Raw genomic sequence first — 19,841 nt, forward strand, 5'->3', positions numbered from 1 at the left:
GGTTAGTTACCAAGAGACACTTTTAGAATGAGAGCTTGATTCTCTCTCTTGGTCTGGAGAGGAGAGAACCACAGTTGTTTACAAACATAACTGCAAAAATTTGTAGGTGTGATATGCAGCTTGTCTTTTTACATGGTTACTCCAAGGAGGTCTTGGTGAAGTTCTATTTTTAAAAGGGCCAAGACTCATATATGTATAAATATATAGATATAGATAAAGAGGTGGTCCCCCTATGTCAACAATCATCGGCCTCCCTAGCACATTCCTTTGAGCCTCTAGTATTGAGGACACGAACTAAATTGGCCCTTTTTATTTTCCACTGGCGTTAAACACAGCTAAGAGGATTACACTCTACTTGGATATTAAGGTTCTTTGTGTAAGTGGCAGCATCTAATCCTGATTATTCACTGTTTGTGTTTCTGAAATATATAAAGCTAGAAACAAAGCTTTCAGCTGAGTCCCCAGTTTCACAGTCAGGTTGATCTTCCCGTCTATAGTCTACAGACTCACTGTGACTCATTGCTAATGAGAATAGCTGTACTTTTTGCTCTTCCCCTCCCCTTCTCTTCCCCTCTCCCCACCTCCACTCCGCCTCTCTCTTTTCCAGTGTCTGCAGAACGACTCCTGTGTAGTAGAATTGGGAAGAAATTTTATTGCACAAATATTTACTTATCACCTGTGCCCTTTAATTTTTTTTTTTTTTTCAATTTGGGCTGTGGGGAATACATCTTTATTTCTGTTTTACGTCTATGTTCTCAATGCAAGATAAAACTCCAGGGAAAAATGGTAGCAATTCAGAGTATTTAATATAAATCATCACTTAAATTTGATTAATCTTTTGGTCATTTATATGAAACATAAATTTCTTGGGGAATATATTCAAGCAGCATTTCCCAAACAACCCCTAGAGTAGCAGATCTAAAATTTTGTAGCACATCAGTCCCAGGGGAGGGTTAAATATCCCAATGCCCAGGCCACACTCCAGGCCAGACATCAGTATTTTGTTAAAACTTCCCAGGTGATTCCAATGTGAAGCCAAAGTTTGAAAACTAGAGTCCCAGAATGTGCCTCAGTCTCATGAGATGTTAATGTGGTACTTTTTTAAAAAAAGTTCTGCCTGGCTGGTATGGCTTCGTGGTTGAGTGTCGAACTATGAACCAGGAAGTCATGGTTGGATTTCTGTTCAGGGCACATGCCTGGGTTGTGGCCTCGATCCCTAAAAGGGGACATGCAGGAGGCAGCCGATTAATGATCCCTCTCATCATTGATGTTTCTCTCTCTCCCCCTCCCTTCCTCTCTGAAATCAATAAAAATATATTTAGAAAACAAAAAGTTCTCAGGTCCAGCATATTTAGGAAATACAGCAAATTGTATTGGTTTCCCTATAGATTCTGACAGACTCACAATAAAGTCTGAGGAGTCCTGCAGGGGGAAATATAGTGGATATAAAGAAGGAAGAAGGAAAAAGAGAAAAGGAACCCTCACCCTCAAGCAAAATAAACATGCCTTCTTAGCTCGGTTTATTCCATCACATTTTAAATTTGTTTATTCAGAGGTGATTTTGTACGTGGGATACCTGTCAAACAATTGTATAACACTTCTTCCCTGTAATATTTTTGGAAGCTACTGAATAGAAGGATTCCACAGCAAAGTCTTTTCTTGCAATGCTTATTACTAGTAAAGATCTGGTTCTAGCTAGATTTGGCTTCGCTCTCATGTAGCATTTGATATTTATAATAGCTTGTTGAGTTTGCCATAAAAGTCCAGTAACTATGCAAAGTGTCTGATAATAAGATAGTTGGGTCACAAACACTATATGAGATTTAGGTTAAAAACAAAAAAGTCTCCAAAATCAACAGAACAAAGGAGATCAATGGTACCTGGAGAAATACACATTTGGTAACATGGAAAGGTGTGGGAAAACCAATCAGGTAAGAAACTGGAGGATCTGATAGCAGAAATAGTGCCAGGTAGCATTCAGTGGCATGTGCAGGGTCAGTACAAATAACATGATAGTTTGGGATCATTCAGCATCCCCTTTCTCTGCACTCACACTCCATTTTATATGCTCTAATCCTAGGCTTTTCTAAAAACTTTATCTCAGAACTTTGTACCTCTGGGGGCTACCTAATCAACTCTTAATCTTATAGTTCCCCTTTCCTTCACCAAAACTAACCTGCCCCTTTTCTCAGGATTCTTGCAACTTCTTCTTGAGAGTTGATTATGTAGCAAAATACTAATTTCCGAATGTGTTAGCCTTTAACCCCAGTGATGGAACGCCAGGCCCTGTGGCAGATTGCTTCCACAGTAGTCGCAAGGCAGATGCAGAATGATGGCAGTCCTTCTCCATTTGAGTTTCCTAAGAGATCTCAAAACATTCTAATTAGACTCTCCTAATTAGGAAAAGTTCTTGAGATGCTGTAAATAGTAATGAAAAATATTGAAAGTAATTTGACAAATTGGGTTTGGATACGCATTAAAAAGGGGAAGCCAACTGTTGATGTCAGAGAAGGTTCCATTAGCAATTGAGTTTTATTGACAGGATAAGAAAGGATGAAATGCCTAATAGGCAAGGTAGCCCAGAGGCCTGTGTGACCCCTGCCCTGCTATGTTTGGGCCAGTTCTATCAAAGCTGCTGCTGATGTATATATTTTTAACTCATTTTTTGCTTAATTTTTCCTTTTAAATTCATATGACCTCCTCAACCACAAGGAATAATTAAACACTCAGCTCAAAATGGTTAATTTCTGAAAAAAAGAAAGTATAATACAGAAAATTTTTAAAAAAAAATAAATGTATTAATTCATGGACCTGAAAAGCCATAAGAAGAGCTGGCTCAAATGCTTTCACTAAAGACCTGTGTGTTTTTTTCTTTGCTGCATGTCATTTACACATTCCACAGTCTGACATCTGAGAAGCCCAGGTCCGCATGTCATGGTAGCAGAGTGGCTGTCCCAATGATGAGCTCACATCTGCACACTGTGCCATGCAAGAGAAGAGGAAAGGTCATTTCTAGAAGTCTCAATAAAAGAAGAGAGAATGTTTCCCTTTTCCAGAAGTCCCAGTGAACATTTCTTCAGACTCATTGAATTTGCTAGGGTTATTTTCATCCATTTCTGGACAAGGGAGCAGGATACACTAATTGCGAAGTCAATCACATTCTAACTGTATGATTGGGAAAGAGGTGCGTAAGAATTCCCAGAGGAAATACGGGTTAACACAGAGAAGGAGGAATGAACCCTGAGTGAGTAAGAAAAAAAAAAAAAAGTTTATGCCCTAGCCAGTTTGGCTCAGTGCATAGAGCGTTGGCCTGCGGACTGAAGGGTCCTGGGTTCGATTCCGATCAAGGGCATATGCCCGGGTTGTGGGCTCGATCCCCAGTAGGGGGCGTGCAGGAGGTAGCCAATCAATGATTCCTTCTCATCATTGATGTTTCCATCTCTTTCTTCCTCTCCCTTTCTCTCTGAAATCAATAAAAATATATTTTAAAAAAAGAAAATAACATTTATTGCACTTGCCTTCTTGTCATTATTCTTTATATACTCCTCTCAAGAATCTACACTTATTATAACCTTTGATTGGATTTTATTTTTGATCTTGAGTCACAGTTTAGTCACTAATTCCTCTTTTAAAATTTCTCTTATTTTAGATATCCTTTAGATAAGAATTAAATATATTTTGAAAGAAATTCAAACTTATATTTTTATTTTCTGTAAGTGTACATGAAATTCATTAAGGAGGAGATTGGTTTCTATCCACCTCTCTAAGACTCATGGCATCTTAAACGTGGTTGCCTCCCACAAATATTTTTGAATAATAGATGAGAAAAACAATTTCTTTGGTCAAAAGAAAGATAAAAACAGGATCAAAACTCTAGAAAAATATCTGGTCAATGTTCTAGGAAAAGAGTGTCCGTAGTAGCCTGGGAGTTAGTGAATGAGTGTGTCCACACCCTAAAAAGAAACTAAAATATTCTAGGATAAAAAAAGTCACGGACAGATGATTAGGGAAACCAGACCAAGGAAAATCAGGAGATAAAAATTAAGAGTAGAGCAATATCTGTATTGATTTTTGCTTTCTATTTGACTTTGGCTACCTTAATTCCTCTCCACCACTACCCAAGAAGTGCACTTCTGGTCCTGTTGTTTATGTTTTGTATCTATTAGTTTTATTTCCTTTTGGAACTACTACTAACATGCTTCTCTCGATGATCAAAGCCTTTATTTTTCCAGGGGATGGTAATTAATAAGATTTGGTGTAACTTTCCAGCCCTTTTGGATTTATTGTATCCAATTTTACTTTATTTGTTTAAAAATGTAACCCAGATCATTGGATCCCCCAATATTTTGAAATTAGATAAGATTGGCTCGAACCCCCAATTTCATACTCTTTTGAAATCCAGGGCTTTCTGCAGTATGTATTTAAGTTTTTGAGAGCATTATAATCACTTCTGTCTGCTCTCTCTAGTCCATAGTGCTTTGATTCAGACATGAAATTTATCCCCTTTCCAGTTTTCCCATAAAAATTTTGCACAGAATAAAATTTTTAAAGATTTGAGGTGTGTTCAGTGATGGAAACATAATGAAATTTAAACAATGTCAATTGAATATAAAGATGCATCTCTGAGCTTAAAATGCCCTTTGGCGGCTTCCCCACAGTGGGATTTCACCAGCCTGTCCCTTCCATCTGTTCAGGCTCATCTCACCCACAGGCACCTCTCTCCTCCCCTTTCCTTTAGCTCTGAACTTTGTTTCCTCTTTCCCACTCCTTCTCACAAACACAAGCTCCTCCCATTTCTCCCATTTATAATGATCTCTTCATGTAGGTTAAGTGTCTGTCTCCCATGCCTTTAGTATCCTACTGTTCACCCCAAGTATCATCAGTGTAATTTTCAAGATAAAGTAAATGAGCATTTCCTGCCTATGCTGATTTCTGATCCTGCATAACTATTCAGATTAAGCTTTTGTTTTATCATAATAATAGTAGTAATAATAAAACCAACAATAATGGTATTCCCATCTTTTAGATTCTTAATATGTACCCAGTCCTATGTTAAGAACTTCACTAACATTTCTCAAAAAAAACAAATCTTTCAAGTATGAATGTGTGATTCCAGTTTACAATAAGGAAAGTGAGGTTTATAGGTAAAAACTCAAAGTTTTTTAATCATCATGCTAAAATAATCAATGTAGACATTTTTCTAGTTTTATTGGGTGATGTTACTATTTTACAGACTTTAATTTTATTTCACTCATGTCACCTTGAAAATCTTAAATAAAAAATTACTTCTAAAACCCCATTAATAGGTAATGGTTATATGGGGGGGGGGGGGGGGAGAGACAGGAATTCACTGATACTTGTGTAATCCTATACCAGTGCAAATTGAGAAATCCTTTTGCAATGTGTATCAACAACCCTTTCATTAAAATGAGGTTCCCATTTTTTATTTTCTTTTTTGCTCCAGAATACATGAATATTTATCATAAACATCATTATCTTCATCATTAATTCATTAAATTTGAAGCATGGCATTAGTCTAATTTATTTTTTAAATGCTCTTCAAACTAATGTGACATTCTCTGAGTCATCCCCAAATCAGTTTATTGTCAAGCATCTAGAAGCCAGAAAATAAAGCAAACAGAATGCATGGATGAGTGTATTTATCCGTTAAATTAAAAATCACCAAAACCACTGAGTTAACATGTTAATATCTCAAAGCATGTTAATGTCTTAAGAATAATCAATGTACCCAAAAATAGAAATAACAGTAAAAACAAAGAATAGGAAACAAACTAGAAGAAGACAAGTTCAGTTTGCCACTAGGCTATTTGATGGATGGAAGGTTTGGATAACTTTCAGATAAATCTTTTCTGAGCAATGCCAACAATAAGGAAAATTATTAGTAGGTGTCTCTTCTCCCTGTCCACTAATTGTGAAAGCACTAGCCAGTCAAGAATAATAGTACCAAAGGTGATTTGTAATGAGTACTTTTTCAAGATTTATTCATTTGGAGCCTTTCCACAGAGGAAACAGCTGCTTAGGTTTAGATAGAGCTTGAATTAAAATGTAAAGTCTTTCTTCCAACTCTCAAGAGTAAATGGCCTCTAATAATGAGCAGATGGGGGAAAAGAAGAAAGAATGTTTTCAGACCCAACAACTAATAGTTGTAGCATTACTGACAGGCATTTCTCTATCAGGCTATGAAACCATCTTAGGTCTCAGCTGGCCTGGCTGGAACTTGGAGATGATGCTAACAGGCCTGCTATCCTCATCTCCTGAATCACCATCCTAATTCAGTCTATTTGGGGCTTCTCCCTTCATTGCTTTATTCTCAAGGCTCACCATACTGCTTGCCCAATGGATCGCCCATGGTATCTTTTCTCACACGGTATCTAACCTCCCATGGTATCTTTTCCTTTGTGTCCTTCTGAAAGGACTTTTTAAAACCCAAAGATAAAGTCCTCTACATTCTTATGCTCTGTGCAAAATGTTCCTTCTCCTTCATGTCCTACCTAAGATCTGGTTTGTCTTAAAAATATGTCCTTCCTCAACCACCCTCTCGAAAACAGACTTCACTTATTCCTGTGAGCAATGGAGCTGGAAAAGGTGTTATCAGTCTTCCATATTCCCACTGCCTCTTCTAAAACTGTGCATAGTCCTTCCTCTTTTAATAATCACAGTGCTCCAGGATGCTATCTCCTCCCTTCTTTTTGCTATTATCTGTTGATCTCCTTGCCAACCTGAACATTCAACAGGGCATTATGTCATTAACTCTAACTCCTGCCTCAGGAATACCATAGTATCACAATACTGCAGCAATACTCATGTAGAGTGAAGTTGCCACCATTTTCTCAGAGAAAAGGAAGGATATCGGGTGTGAATTCCTTCTGTTTCTTGATTCCCCAACCTATAAATTAAATGATTCTGGCAGTCAGCCTCACCTTCTCGACAAGCACTCCATAGCCTTTAACAATGACAATATTCTTTTCCTGTCATGAAAATCCTACTTCTTCATTTGCTGTCTTGCCTCCTTTTATTCCTGATACAGTTAGTTTTTTTTAAAAAAATTGTAAATTGTTTTGGATCTACTAGATCCAATTTCTTCTCAAATACGTGTAGAATATAGGATTTTTTTTCTGGTTCAGGGTACACTTCTTAATTTTATTTCCTTTACCCCAGCCCTAATTATGCAATTAAAAAAAAACAACAACAACACCTTATTTTTTAGCTAACCTATTCTCCTTGAGTTTCTGATGTTCTCCTTGCAAAATGGTTCCATTCATTTGCCAAATTCTTGCTTAATACAGGTAAGATGTTCTTACCCAAGCCTGAAGTGGTTCTTGTAGTTTGAATTCCTGAATTAACTTATGATCTTTCTAACTAACTTACGGTTCCAAATATTTGAAGGCAATAATCAGGAGTCTTCACAAATATCAGGCATTTTCTATCAAAGAATTTTGGAGAGTCTAAGAAAGTCTCATCTCTTCCCTCAATAGTAATTCTTATTAGCTTTATTTTATGCCATAATGTGCTTCCAAATAAACACTAAACCACTGAAGTGTTTATATTTTGTTCACTACTTTATGTATAGCATAGACATGGTGTTAGTTCAGCGGTTCTCAACCTGTGGGTCGCGACCCCCTTAGGGGTCGAACGACCCTTTCACAGGGGACGCCTAAGACCATCGGAAAACACATATATAATTACATATTATTTTGTGATTAATCACTATGCTTTAATTATGTTCAATTTGTAACAATGAAATTGGGGATCACCACAACATGAACTGTATTAAAGGGTTGCAGCATTAGGAAGGTTGAGAACCACTGTGTTAGTTAGTGTTCTTCAGAGAAACAGAACCAGTAGGATGGGTGGATACATACATACATATGAGAGGAGATTTATTGTAGGAATTAGTGCATGCAATTATGGAGGCTGAGAAGTCCCACCATCTACTGTCTGCAAGCTGAAGTGCCAGGAGACCCATGAAGGTCTGACAACCAGGGCAGCCGATGGTGTAGCACCCAGTTCGAGGCCTCAGAATTGGGGAACAAGCGATGTAACTCCTGGGCTCTGAACTCCTGAGAACTAGGAGCTAAGATGTCTGAGGGCAGGAGAAAATGGGCATCCCAGCTCAAGAAGAGAGAGAGAATTCACTCTTCATTTTTTGTTGAATTCAAGCCCTCAGTAGATTGGATGCTGCCCACTCCTTCTTTACTCAGCCTACCAATTCAAATGCTAATTTCTTCAGGAGAAAACCCTCAAAGACATACTCAGAAATAATATTTTTACCAGCAGTCTGGGCATCCTTAGCCCAGTCAACTGACACATGAAATTAACCTTCACAGGTAACAAGACAAACAAAAGATTAGGACTCCTGTCCTCTTCCCTGAACAACTGTAGTTCCTGTGAATTATGCAGCTTGAGTTTTCATCCAGAGTGCTTAATTATTCATTCATTCATTTGTATGTTCGTTCAACAAAAGCACACTAAGTGCCAACCATGATGAATCAGACATGGTCCCTGTAGGAGCTTTCACAGTTTACCTACAGCACAGATACAGATGAAGAGCTGCTGAAGGTCATAGAAGAAAGTTATCACTTCCAAATCAAGGACCAAAGCAAGGCTTCCTGAAGGAATTTGGCATTTGGACATAGTTGGAGAGACAGCTTTTGGACATGTGTTGTATGTGGGTAGAAAGAGGTTAGAACACAATAAAAGCAGAAAAAGGCACCGAAAAAGGAAATGACAAAGGGTGGTCTCTTGACTATGTACAGGCAGATGTAGGTCAGGATGATTCTAAGAACTCAGTGGGAGTTGAAATTTACCCCAAGATTACATCCTTTGTCTCTGCATTGTTTGATAGGTGGTATCAAACAAACTATTCCATAATTCTTGTGGCAAAGAGTGGAATCTGAATTCTTGCACCAGAAAGTCTATTTCCTTCTAGTCTTTTTTTTTTTTAATATTTTTGCCTTTAGCTCTTTTTACTTTCAACGGTTCATATATATCTTTGGAGGCAAGGATGGTATCTGTCTCCCCACAGAAACTGCGTCATTATGGTTTTGTATTGCCAAAGTTTATATGCTCACAGAGTATGGTACCATTTAAATATTTCCCCCCTCATTAGGCAGTTCTTAGAAGTATTTTTCTCAAATAGATTTATGTCCCATTTTTGCAGTTTCAAATTGGTTGTTGCTTTCTATTCTTTCCTACTTATTTAGAATATCATTTCATCTTTCTTTCTTCTTCCTTCTTCCTCCCCACTCACCTTCAAGTGCTCCCCACCCATTTGGGATCAGTGTCTAACAGGAATATTCTAACTTGTTTAGTAGATCAAGTTTTTTCAGTAAAAGTCTCTTGACTAATAAACAAACACACTAATTAAGAATATGTTTGATGACCTCTTTCAAACTACATTTTAAGAACACCCTCAATGTTTTCTCTTTTATTGTCTCCTCTACCCCACTGGGATGATTGGCGTTCATGGTATGTGGGCAAAATGGTTGAGAGGAAATTTTTTGTGTGGAGGTGGAATTTACTGTGGGTGGCAGCCTGGATGAGTTCCCTTTTACTGTGGCCAAAGCATTTTAACCTAAGCCCAATTTAATGCGTTAGGCACAGACTTAAATTGAAAACAACAAAGTTTCCAGGAATATTGGGGACTTCTTAGTTCATTTGTCTGTCTTTTTGACAAATTCCTTCAGTTCTTTTATTTTCAAAATAAAGAAGCAAACTTGGTCTCCTAGAGAAAAGGTTAAATGAGCCTGAAGAGGCTGAGGACATTAGTCCTTGGGCTGTGTTCATATAAATTTATGTAAAAACTATCTAGATAATAAGTCAGTCATTTGTTAAAGTGATTTCTTCTTGATGCTTTCAAATTTAAAGACTGATTCCAATAAATGTTGATGTGACCCCAGTAACCTCTCTCATTTGAAGAGGTCACCACGTTACAGAGACTTTTAACTTTTTTACCATTAATAACCATGCTAATATGCAAAAATACTAGAAAATGTTAAGAAACAACCAGGAAGGCAGGAAATTCAAACACAAAACGGGAAGACTACCATAAGAAAGTAGTAATAATACAAAAAGATGAACTTGGATTTAATTATCTACTCAGTTTCTGGGTGCTGTGGTGAATGTAAGATTGGCAATAGTTAATAGTGCATAAAAATTAAATAGCTTTATAAGTATGATCAGAAAGGAGAAATGAATCCTCCTGGACACAAAGAGGGTTAGCAACAAAATGTGTTCCTTCTGGGCCGTATCAGCTCATATTCCCCAATCCATGTTTTAACACCATAGTATGTGCTTACTTAATATTTGACACATAATAAGAGCTCAATAAAATTTTATCATGCTGTTTATAAGTGAATTAAGAATATATGTTTATTATTGGAATTTTACAACACAGCATCTTCTTCTCTTTGTTTCTGAGCTCCTCACTTCTGGTGATTTTTTTTCTCTATCCTAGAATTTGTCATTAGCAACCACTGTATTAACTCCAAGTCTGAATTTCAAGCTCTAGTTCAATTTCAGACATGCTGCTCTGACTACCACCTCCTTCTATGCACTTCTTATAGAAGTATACCATATGTTCAGAAGAGTGCACAGTTCATGTTTACAACTCAATACATTTTACAGAGTATCCACCCCTCAGGTCTCTACCACCTACATCAAGATATCAAAGGTCCTCTTCTCACAGAGGCCTCTCTGGTGCCTAACACTTTCATTCTCTACAGCAACCATAACCCTGACTTCTAAAGCATAGATTTGTTTTGATTGTTTCTAAACTTTAAATAAATAGAAGCATACAGTAGGAAGACTTTTATGTCAACTTTTTCTAAAAAGTGCAGCATTATATCTGTAAGATTCACCATATTTGTGGAGGTTTTTTTATTGTTTATACTAGAGGCCCAGTGCACAACATTCGTGCCCCGGGGGTGGGGGCGTCCCTCAGCCCAGCCTGTGCCCTCTCGCAGTCTGGGACATCCCCCAAGGGGTCCTTAGCACTGCCACCAAGGCTCCCACCACCACCGCTGCGCTCACCAGCCATGAGCTCTGCTTCTGGCTGGGTAGCGCTCCCCCTGTGGGAGCGCACTGACCACCAGGGGGCAGCTCCTGCGTTGAGTGTCTGCCCTCTGGTGGTCAGTGCACATCATAGCAACCATTTCTGCAGTTTGGTCAATTTTTATATTAGCCTTTTATTATAAAGGATTATTATACAATACAAATACATCAGAACTCATTCATTATACTGTGGATTGACATTTAGGTTATTTTCAACTTGGAGCAATTCTAAATATGCTGCTCTAAATGTTTCTTACATATCTCTTGGGTGTGTATTTGAAAGGATTTTTGCCATTCACATATCTAGGAGTGGGATTGCTTGGTGATAGGTTCTGTAAATGTTCAGCTTCTTTGTTACTGCTGTACAGTTTTACAGAGTGATGCCCGAAGTTAAACTCCTTCTAGGAACATCTGAAAGTGCTTCTTGTCTATATCATCTCAAACACTTGATATTGTCCATTTTTTGCCCTCCTGGTAGGAATGTGTATTATATCATCATATTGATAACTTATATCACCCTAATGACCAATGAGTAGGGTCTATATTCATATGCATATTAGCCCTTTGAATTTTAGATACTCTTTTGAAAAGTGTTTGAGTGACTATATATAGATTTTTTATGATTGTTTTGTATTTATTGAAATTTCTATTGAAGTAATTGTAGATTCACATATAGTTTTAAGAAATAATATAGAGAGGTCCATTGTACAATTGCCTCAAGTTCCCTCAATATTTTGCAAAATTTTTCATCTTCAGTATGAAAGTTTTCATGCCTTTTCTCAAAATCATTTCTAGGTATTTAATATTTTTTATGCTATAGACACAGTATTTTAAATTTCATTTTTAATTGTTGCTGATATATACAAATATAAATTTTTATTGACACATCCAACAGTCTTGCTAAATGTCCTTATTAATTCAAACAATTTTTTAAAATGTATTTGGAATGTCTATACATTAGTCATGTCATCTGTGTTAGTTTCTTCATCTATATGCCTTTTTTTTTCTTAACTTATTATACTATCTAAAAACACTAAAACAAAGTTAGGACAGATGATACTGGACATCTTTATCTCATTCCAAAATTCAAACAAAAAGTGTTCAGTATGTCACCATTAATTATGATGTTAGCTGTGTGTGTTTGGTATATAACCTTTTATTCCTAATTTCCATTTATTCTTCATGTACCTAGACATGTTCTCATATCCAGGCATTAGATCTTATCAAAGATATTTCTGAATCTTTTGAAATGATCATATAATTTTCTTCTTTATTCTATCAATGTGGTGAATTATGTTGACTTATTTTCAAATATCAAATGTTTATGAGATATATTGAGCTGTAGTTTTTCCTTTTAGTAATGTCCCTGTCAGTTTTTGGTATAAGGAGCATGCTAGCTTCATGAAATGAGTAGGGAAATGTTCCTTTATGTTATTTTCTGGAAGAATTTATATAGGACTGGTTATTACTTATTTCTTAAATGTTTGCAAAAATCAGCTGAAGATTTTATTGTGGGAAGGTTTTGGATTATTAATTCAATTTCTTTAGTACAAAGAGCTACTCAAATTTCCTATTTTTTGTGTCACTTCTGCTAAATTGTGCTATTCAAAAAATTTGTCTATTTAATATAAGTTGTCAAATTTATAGGCATAAAGTTGTTCATAATATCCTATTATCTTTTTTACTTTCTCACTTCCCATTCTCTGTTTAAGTCAATTAGACTTTCATTTCCACTACTCCATTGTACATATGTTTTCAGTTTCCCCTCCATTCTGAAATCTGATGTACAATTCATTTTCAGTTTTTATCTGATTTATTTTTATTTCCTGAGTTGCCTTTGTAGTTTACTGGATCTCTCTTCTGTCCCATCTTTCTCTAGGTTTTATGTTACCTATCACAAAAAATTTGAGGAGGGGAAGGAGCTAATTCATAGTGTGTACATAGAGTTGTTTCTAGTTCAAATTTTAAAACATAGTTTCTTAATCAGCTGTATTTCCATAGTATTATCTTTTATTTTCACTCCTACCACAATGATCTGTGAACGTGCTCGAACTTAATGGGCTTTGTTGTTTTATCCCCAAAAAAACATTCATGAAAATTACTTTTTCTACAAAATTGAAGGCCTCGCTAGCCTGTGATCATGGCTGCTGCTTACAGATGAGGTTTGTGAATTTCAAGCTAAGAACAACCTCCAAGAGTCATTCTTGTTACTCTGCTGTATGCCACCCACAAATGGCCCCGCCCCCAAAATACAACAGTCTGTATTTTTTGTTTAATAATTTAACAACACATCTCTCTGTGGGTTATGCTCAATACGATTCTGGGAAAATGGGTGGGATAATACAGGCTACCAATAATGCTGGGCTCCCATTTCTATCCTTTTCCTCTCTTCGAGTGTTTTTACTTCTAGTGTGTGAGGTACATGCTCCTATCTGTATTCACTTCCACCTACTCTTCAGGGATAGTTACTGCTGTTACAACAGACTACTTTGTTATTTCCATACTGGCATCTTAGAGAGTAAGTAGCCTACTTTATAAATTAATGCTAACATGAAACATTATGAAAGCCTACACCATTACTATTCTGGATGGAGATCCCACTTCCTTTTCCATCACGTCATTGACAGACTTAGAAAGGATATAGAAGGAAATGAGCAGTACAGGTCCAGGTAGGAATCCAGCCTTACATAGCCTCCTCTCTGTGGATAGCCTCTCATTAGTTCATTGAGTGGCATTTTAAGAATTCTACTCTGGCAGCTATACGAGTTAACCCTAAGCAAACCTGCAAAATGATAGAAATTTTCAATCTCTAAGTCAAGTCCTGCTTCCCAATTAAAATTATACAATTCTACAAATTCAAAAAATATGCCATCCAAACTGCAGGATACCTCTACCCAAGGAACACGGTGCCTCTCCCTCAGCCCTTCACCCATCCCTGATGAATCATAACTCAGGTTGTTGCCTACATCCTCAACTTTCCTTTATTAGAAGAAAGTAGAAGACCTTAAAAGTAATTCACTCTGCACGCTGTTAGCATCACCAACCACAATTGCTGCTTTATCCTCTCAGCTTCCTTTCTGAGGCGCATTTATGACTTTCCTGTATCGTTCGCATTGACTTTCTGGGTTTGATAGAGCCTGGAAAGCGTTCCTTGCTGAAATTTGTTAAGCGGATTTATTGATTTTATAGCAAGGTCTGAAGCACTAATTTACAATCTAAACAGTGTAATGATGATTCCAAATGAGCAAGTTTGATCAAGTATTTTAGGAAATTCCAAAAATTGAAATGTGGGGGCCACTCCTTTGCTTTACAAATAATCAAAATATGTTTCCTCACAAGAAACATCTCAGACATTTTTTATTTGTTTTGGTGGGGGGAAAGAAAGTAAATCCAAAACTGAAAATTTAAGTTTTCTTTCTTTGTTTTCTTGGAAATAATCAATGGTTCCCCAGTAACAGAAACAGTTTGTTGTAACTTAAACAGGCAAAAACACAACTCCTCTCCAGTTTCACCATTTTTTTCCTTCTCTTTGTGTAAATATCTTGGTGATGCAGTGTCTAGACTTCTTGGAGCAAGTGATGGAGTCTGGAATTTATTCTGTGGGTTTGAAAGCGGCTATCCAGGTCTCCCACATTGATGTGAAAATCTGTTGCTTTCAGAATATGTAAAAATCATCAAACTGTTTACCAAAAAATACAATTTATCAAATCATGCCAAACTTTGTGCTGCACACTACAGGGAAATATTGTATGAACTTGTTCATTTTATCTATACTTCATTTTAATGTTCCCATCAGTCATATCAAGAAAAATTAATTTTCATATGAATATAGACCCTACTCATTGGTCAATAACTATAAATACAAAATAATTTTCACTTATGAAAGAATTATGGCAGATTTTTTCTAGCTTTTGAGAAATACCCATAAAAGAAATTAGTTTCAAAGATGCGCATCCATTCTTGTTACAGTTTTAATAAGTAATCCAAAGGGATTCATCAAGTGAAAGGGACAGATTTTTTTATGTCACAGGTCCTCCTCTTGGTCCTGTGTCACTTGCGAGCCAGATAAAATGAAAGCCACCTTTGAAGCACCCAGATCTAAGCAATTTTTTGTGCATCCTGGATTATTAGGTCTGTCTGCACTTTATCTCTTAACAAGCTCTGTGCTTGCAAAGAAAATGCAGGGTTATTTGTCACCAATTACGTAAAGCTGAGAATTGATCTTGCATATAGCTATAACCATGTCCTGTAAGCAGTTGCTCCTAAATTTATAATGCTGCCACTTCTTGAGGCTTTACTCTAGGAAATATATATCTACTACAGAAGAGTTTGTTGTACAAGTTTATCCAGAGATAATAGTTTTACAGGGTATAAAACTCCATAGCATCGACTTGTTTGAAATAAGTGTCTGTTCCTAATTTTCAAACAACGTTCTCAAGCCCTGTCTTAGTTACTCATGACCAAAGGGGGGGAAAAAAGCAACCCGAAAGTAGGGTTATTGGTTTTTTCCCATTAAAACACACACACACACACACACACACACAAACACACAAACACACACACACACAGGGCATATTGAACTGAACTGACCTCATCTAAAATAATAAAAGTGAAATATGCTAATTAGACCAGACAGCTGAACAACCTTCTGGACGTCATTCTGGATGTCCTTCTGGATGAAGCCGCCGTGGCAGGGGCTGAGGCAGAGGCAGTTAGGGACAATCAGGTAGGCAGGCGAGCAGTTAGGGGCGATGAGGCAGGCAGGCAAGTGGTTAGGTGCATGGGGCAGGCAGGCAGAGTGGTTAGGAGTGATCAGGCAGGCAGGGAGGCAAGCCGTTAGGAGCCAGCAGTCCCAGATTGTGAGAGGGTACAGGCCTGGCTGAGGCACCACCCCCCATACGTGAATTTTATGCAAGGGGCCTCTACTCCTATATAATAAAAGCCTAATATGCTAAGTGTCCAGTTGTCCATTCAACCAATCAAAGCATAATATGCTAATGATATGCTAAGGCTGCTCAACCACTCGCTATGAGATGCACTGACCACCAGTGGGAGACCGGTTGACCAATTGCTATGATGTGCATTGACCACCAGGGAGCAGACAATCGACCAGTTTACCAGTCACTATGACATGCCCTGACCATCAGGGGGCAGATGCTCCGACCGATAGGTTAGCTTGCTGCTGGGGTCCAGCTGATCGGGACTGAGCAAGAAGGGCTGGACATGCCCTGGAGCCCTCCCGTGGTCATTCCTCGGCCCCAATTGTGCACAGGTTGGGTCCCTCAGCCTGGCCTGCGCCCTCTCACAATTTGGGCTGAGGGAACCCCCACCCCGAGTGCACAAATTTCATGCACTGGGCCTCTAGTTTATACTATAAAATCTCTACTGGTTCTCTTTAGAATAGTAGCATAAAAGCAAGTTAAGTAACACTTAAACATATACGGTAGCCCTCCTAGAAGAAAATCAGGTGCTCTGAGTATAAAGTAAAATTTAAAAATGTCACCGAAACCGGTTTGGCTCAGTGGATAGAGCGTCGGCCTGCAGACTGAAAGGTCCAAGGTTCGATTCCGGTCAAGGGCATGTACCTGGGTTGCGGGCACCTCCCCAGTAGGAGATGTGCAGGAGGCAGCTTATCGGTGTTTCTCTCTCATCGATGTTTCTAACTCTCTGTCTCTCTCCCTTCCTCTCTGTAAAAAATCAATAAAATATATTTTAAAAAAAAATTTAAAAATGTCTGGAAATTAAACAATAAAAATGTTAATCATAGGCATATTATTCTATTTTTTATCCAGAACTAGTTATTACACTCCATTAGTTAAAAAAAACAACCAGTATCTATAGTACATAGTAATGATCAAAAGTAGCCTCTTAAGACCTTATTTACTTAACTTCAAAGATAATGTAGTGGATTGAAAAGTGCTAAATCACAGGTCAGAAGAACTGGCGTTTATTCCCATCATATGTAGGTCTCTGTTTCTCAGTGTGTAATATGGGTGAACCATCCTGCCTGGCATACAGCGTTGTTCTAAACAGAAGGCGAGTATGAACTTACACCTTAAGCAGTTCAGTTAGGTCATGTTCCCACGTCACTGAATGTCATGGGAGGTGTGAAGATTTGCTGATTCTGTTTTACTGAATAAAACACAGAGTTTGGAATAACTCAGAATCATTTGAAGAAGCTTAGCTAAGAATTACAGAGTATCCTTTCCATTAACTACACAGCCTAGGAACTCTAGTTTGGCATGAGAGGTCTTAAGAAATGGGGTGGATTCTCCTGTGAACTAGTGAAGATTGCTTTCTATAGCCTCAGATCATGTTCCTAAATCTAGTTCACAGAACCACCTCCTTAGAGATGCAGACAGTGGAGCAGAGACAGATCGAAGTCCTGTCCTGCAGATGGGTGCCAGTGATGGCATCGTCTTACGCAAAGGATACACTTCTTAGGCCCAGTTGCAAAGTTGTAATTACTAACCCTGGGAGAGAAAATAACTAACTTGGCCCAGCTGGTGTGGCGCAGTGGTTTCGCATTGACCCCTGAACCAAGAGGTCACGGTTCAATTCCCCATGGAGGCACATGCAGGAGGCAACCAATCTATGATTCTCTCTCTCATCATTGATGTTTATGTCTCTCTCTCTCCCTCTCCCTCCCTTTATCTGAAATCAATTTTTAAAAAAAACTTTTTTTTAAAAGAAAATAACCAGCTCCATAGTGGATTGTCCTTTTACTAGTATATTTTAACTCTTAGAAAATCATGACCTAAGGGTAGAACATGAACCACAACAGTATCAACTCTGTGCTTAGATAAATTCATAGTTGATATATATATATATATATATATATATATATATATATATATATATATATTTCTACTTGCTATAAATCTAGGATTTTTGAGATTAAATTAAAGAAACATTTTACAAAGTATGTTTTTTAGAGCACTAGTTCTAAAAATTATTAGGTGTTACAAAAAAAGTTTTAGAAATGCTGGCTTAATCAACTTTAACTAGGCTTTTGTAAAATAATTATTTCTCAAAAGTGTTTTATTACATGTCAGTATCAAAGAAAAGAATATCGTGCACAGCATTACTGAAGTGCATTGGAACATAGAGCTTTTTTCTCACTTGAGCCTAGCATTCTATAAAAAATACATTGTAGGGAAAACTGAATCAAAGGATATTTAAAACCTATATAACACAGTCAAACCACCTGTCTGAAATAGTCAGGGGACTATAATTATTCCCCGATGTACTCTCTAAAGCGGTTTTGTTGCTAATGAAAACACCTGCCACAGGGTTCTAGATGTGAAGTATTTGCTGAAATGTGACTCCAGAGTTCTATACTTATTTTAAAAATGGACAGCAATCAAATACCTGAATACTTATTATCTGCTTAAGGATACAAGGACAATGAGTTGGAGAAGGTATTTCTTAAAATGTTATATAAACCTGACAGGGTTGGTGGCATTAATATAAAAAGCTCAGAATGATCAATGGCTAAGAGGCATGCAAGATTTGTAATTGGAAGTGGAAGGTTTTCTACTCGTATCCTTTTATTCAGCCTTGAACAATAACTTATCAAGAATCAGGTTTTCGGTGTGTTAGAAGATGCAGAGACAAGTGACATTTGGCCCATCCCTTCCAGGAGATAATAGTCTGGACAATTTTAATAGATGAGTGATGAATGCTATCACAGAGGACAGGGCACAGAAAGCTCGGATAATATTGAACTAAAAAGCTAAATGAGTAATATCACCAGGCCTTTCAAACAATCGCTCTTGGTCCAAGTGACAAGGCTGTTTAATACGTACATATGTGAATTGCACTTAGCTGTTATTAGTAGCAACAAGAATACAGACAACAGTTTGTTTGATTTGGAGTTGTTTCATTAAAGCTGTCTCTATTTTTTAACCAATAGTTACAGTAGGACAGTGCTTATTTTACAACGAAGATGCATTTACTCCAGAATTGCTTTGCTGCTATAATTCTCCATAAATATTAAACAACAACCGATGAGCTAGTCTCCATTCATATATTCCCTTGATTCAGAATCACTTTGCCTCTTGGGTACTGAAAGTACCAAGATACGTAAAGCATACTAATTTAGGTTTTGCATATTTATGCATGGCCTTAATTTTTGAACTCAACAAATTGAGAAGAATAAATATTCACAGGCTTGTGATTTTTCATAAACATAATTTCTCTAACCTGCATGAATTGAGAAATCTTATCTTCATTAGAGGATTCTCATTCTAAAGTTTTGTGATGCCCATCAAGTTTAGGAACTCAGAAATAAAGTTTATTCTATAGAAAATTCCATTGTCGAAGAGTAGAACTTTGAATTTGCAAGGGAGATGTGTATTAGAAATAGGAATACAGGTCGTACTTTCTGTTAGATGACACTGTAATTTTTCTGGGGCTCCCTATCTTCATTGCAAAAATACATGTTATCCCCAATACATATGTTACTGAATACTACAACTTAGTGAAAAAAAAATTATTTGAATGTTTCATTGTTTATTTGGACGAAGAAAATTTGGAGAATTCAACGAGTTGAAAAGGAAATCCTGAAAGTGACAAGAGAAAGGGATGGGGAGGGAACAAAGGAGACTGTAACATTATCTGCAATTTATATACATAAATACACATAGATATAGATATAGATATAGATTAGATATAGATATAGATATATATAGATATAGATATATAGATATAAAATAGTTATGTGAAAATAAGAAAATGACAATTGCCAATTTTCAATGTTGCTACAT

The 19,841-nt window shown here is 37.1% G+C and overlaps 1 protein-coding gene across 11 annotated transcripts in view; it reads left to right on the top strand.

Moving 5' to 3' along the window:
* The window catches only part of RBMS3 (RNA binding motif single stranded interacting protein 3), a 623,837-nt gene that overhangs the window by 580,608 nt on the left and 23,388 nt on the right, over window positions 1-19,841 (top strand). The gene's annotated exons all lie outside the window — the stretch shown is intronic.

Source organism: Myotis myotis, unplaced genomic scaffold, assembly GCF_014108235.1.
Source record: "Myotis myotis isolate mMyoMyo1 unplaced genomic scaffold, mMyoMyo1.p scaffold_m19_p_13, whole genome shotgun sequence".
NCBI lineage: Eukaryota > Metazoa > Chordata > Mammalia > Chiroptera > Vespertilionidae > Myotis > Myotis myotis.